Below are 3,689 nucleotides of genomic sequence, written 5' to 3' on the forward strand. Positions count from 1 at the left end.
CAATCATGTCCGAAAAGATGGACAGCATGCATCTTTGGAAAGTGGCAGGTGCATTGCACAATCCAAAGGGCATGCGTCTATAAGCAAAAACTCCATATGGACAAACAAATGATGTTTTCTCTTGATCTCTAGGATCAACTACTATTTGGTTGTAGCCTGAATATCCATCCAAAAAGCAATAGTAAGCATGTCCGGCAAGCCTTTCAAGCATCTGATCCATGAATGGGAGTGGGAAATGATCCTTTCTGGTGGCTTCATTGAGCTTCCTGTAGTCTATGCACATCCTCCACCCAGTGACGGTTCTTGTGGGTATGAGTTCGTTCTTCTCATTTGGCACCACAGTTATGCCACCTTTCTTGGGAACTACATGGATGGGACTAACCCATGGGCTATCAGAAATGGGGTAGATTACTCCTGCCTGCCATAACTTCATGACTTCCTTTTGTACCACTTCTTTCATGACGGGATTCAATCTTCTCTGAGCTTGAATGGAGGGTCTAGCATCCTCTTCTAACAAGATTTTATGCATGCATATGGATGAACTTATCCCCTTCAAATCGGCTAGGGTCCATCCAATGGCATCTTGATGAGTTTGTAGCACCTTGATCAATTCTCCTTCCTGTTCTTGGCTCAGGGCAGAGCTAATGATAACAGGGTGACTCTCATCACTACCCAAGTATGCATACTTGAGATTAGGGGGCAATGCTTTGAGCTCAGGTTTTGGTGCTTCCTTCTCTTCTTTCACTCTCTCTGGCGTGCTGGGCATGGTTGTTTCAGCAGCCTTGATGTCACTAACTTCAATATCCTTGGTGAACTCCTCCTCTGCCACTTCCTTTATTGTTTCCTCAAAAGTTTCTTGTACTGCAATGTCCACTACATCAACCCTCATGCATTCCCTTAGTGATTCTGATGGATAGCTCATTGCCTTGAATACGTTAAACACCAATTTCTCATCATGTAGTCTAAGAGTGAGTTCACCCTTTTGTACATCTATGATGGCTCCAGCAGTAGCTAGGAAGGGTCTTCCCAGAATTATTGAAGCTTTGGCTTCTTCCTCCATATCTAACACCACAAAATCAGCAGGAAATATAAAATCTCCCACTTTCACCAACAAATCCTCAACTATCCCATGAGGGAATTTAAAAGTTCGATCTGCCAATTGGAGGGCCATTCTTGTTGGTTTGGCTTCCTCAATCTTCATTCTTCTCATCATTGTTAGAGACATCAAATTGATGCTGGCCCCTAAGTCACACAAGGCCTTCTCCACCATGACTTCTCCTATGATGCAGGGGATTTGGAAACTGCCTGGGTCCTTCAATTTCTGAGGCAATTTGTGCTGAATGATGGCACTGCATTCTTCAGTTAACAACACAGTTTCCTCATTTCTCCAGCTTCTCTTCTTGGTCATTAATTCTTTTAAGAATTTTGCATAGAGTGGCATTTGCTCTATTGCCTCAGCAAACGGAATGTTGATTTGGAGCTTCTTGAAAATCTCCAAGAACCTGGAGAATTGACCATCCTTTTCACTTTTCATCAAACGTTGAGGATATGGTGCTTTAGGTGTATAAGGCTTCAGGACCTCTTTTTCTTTTTCTTTTGTTGCGGACGGTGTAAAAGATTGTCCTTGTTCCTTGTCTCTCATATGTTCCCTTGCTTCATCCTCTGTGGTTTCCTTTGAGATCTCCTTTAGATTCTTTCCACTTCTGAGGGTTATGGCCTTACATTCTTCCCTTGCAATAGCCTTGGCAGCATGAGAAACGCTTGTCCCAGGGGTTTGCTTAGACAAATACAAAATTTGATTTTCTAGCTTCTGGATGGCAGCTCCTTGGTTTTGCAGGTTAGAATTTACTTCTTCCTTAAAAGCTTTCAATTCGGTTATGTCTTGACTCATGGTTGCAAGCATTCCTTCTATCCGGTTTAATTGATCTTGAAATTGTTGGTTCGGATTAGGTTGGGTAGGTTGATTGTTTTGGCCATGATATGATGGTTGGGAGTAAGTGTTTTGTGTGGCTTGGTATGATCTTTGGTTGGAGTTTTGGTATGTGGAATTGTTATGTTGGTTGTGGTTGTAAGGTTTGTGGTTTTGTGGTTGGGTTTGTTGGTTCCCCCACCCAAAGTTTGGGTGATTTTTCCATCCTGGGTTGTAAGTGTTGGAATGTGGATCATATGATTGCCTTTGTTGGTTTCCCACATAGTTGGCCTCTTCCCAATCACCTCCTTCAATGCTTACTTCCTCTTGATCTTGTGTGTGTATTGCAGCCACTTGCTTTGTTTCTAATTGCCTGGTAAGCTCTGCTAGTTGCTTGGCAAACACCTTGTTTTGGGCTAGAATTGTATCAACATGGTTCAGCTCCATGACTCCCTTAGTGTTGTGCCTCTCTGATGCATAGTAGTACTCATTCTCAGCCACTGTCTCAATCACTTCAATGGCTTCTTCCACAGTCTTTTTCCTGTTCAATGAACCTCCTGATGAATGGTCTACAGCCTTCCTTGATTCATAAGAGAGTCCATCATAGAAAATATGCAATTGCACCCAATCATGGAACATGTCTGGTGGGCATTTCCTTGTCAAATCCTTGAATCTCTCCCATGCCTCGTAGAGAGTTTCACCATCTTGTTGTCTAAAAGTTTGAACCTCAGATCGAAGCCTATTGACCTTTTGTGGGGGGTAGAAACGTGCCAGAAACTTGCTTTCCACCTCATCCCATGTTGTTAGACTCCCCCTTGGGAATGATTCCAGCCACTTAGCTGCCTTGTCCCTAAGTGAAAATGGGAACAAAAGCAGTTTATAGGCATCTTCCTGGACTCCATTGGACTTCACAGTGTCACAAATTCTCAGGAATTTTGTGAGATGTTGGTTGGGATCTTCATTAGCACTCCCACCAAATGAACAATGATTCTCCACAAGTGATATTAGCTGTGGTTTGAGCTCAAAATTGTTGGCCTGAATGGGTGGTTTCTGAATGCTGCTACCACAATTCCCAGAGGTTGGGTTTATGTATGAACTAAGAACCCTCCTCTCAGGAATGGCATTGTTTCCATCTGCTCTCTCATGGTTGTGAACTTCTCTATCCATGTTGAGATCTAGAGCTTCCTCAAAATTGTCCTCAGATTCTCCTTCAGATTCCTCTTCTCCCAGTACTCTCTTCCCTCTTGCTTCCCTTCTCAGTCTATGAAGGGTCCTCTCTGGTTCGGTATATGGAGGAGTTGATGTCTCTCCTCTCCTACCTGTCATACAAGAACACAGCACAGGCAACAAACAAGTGAAATACTCTTGGTTAATGGAAGAGTATGGTTAGAGCAGTTGAGGAATTAATTCAAACAGTTAGTGAGTCAGTGAGTTAGTTGCTTGAATTTAAAGGCATAAAGAAAGAAAGCATGTAACAGAGTGCAGAAATTAAAATTCAACAAGTAACTTGTACTGAATTAATCAAAACAAAAAAAATGCTCAATCTAGTTAACTTCCAATTTGAGAATTGTCAATCGAAAACCAATCCCCGGCAACGGCGCCATAAACTTGATGCGCATAAACTAGTTATGCTACGATTTAGGAAATTGCACGATCGGCAAAATTCCTTCCGGCAAGTGCACCGGTTATCGTCAAGTAAAAACTCACAATAGAGTGAGGTCGAATCCCACAAGGATTGGTTGAGTGAGCAATTTGGATTAGAAGTATGTTCTAGTTGAGC

The 3,689-nt window shown here is 42.5% G+C and overlaps 1 non-coding gene across 1 annotated transcript; it reads left to right on the forward strand.

Annotated features, from left to right (window-relative positions):
• Positions 1-2,546: 2,546 nt before the first annotated feature.
• LOC148577806 (small nucleolar RNA R71) lies at positions 2,547-2,650 on the forward strand. Its single transcript, XR_015902790.1, has one exon. It is a non-coding gene; the product is annotated as a small nucleolar RNA R71 (small nucleolar RNA).
• The last annotated feature ends 1,039 nt before the right edge of the window (positions 2,651-3,689 follow it).

Source organism: Arachis ipaensis, chromosome B1 (assembly GCF_059453495.1).
Source record: "Arachis ipaensis isolate K30076 ecotype BB chromosome B1, ASM5945349v1, whole genome shotgun sequence".
Lineage (NCBI taxonomy): Eukaryota > Viridiplantae > Streptophyta > Magnoliopsida > Fabales > Fabaceae > Arachis > Arachis ipaensis.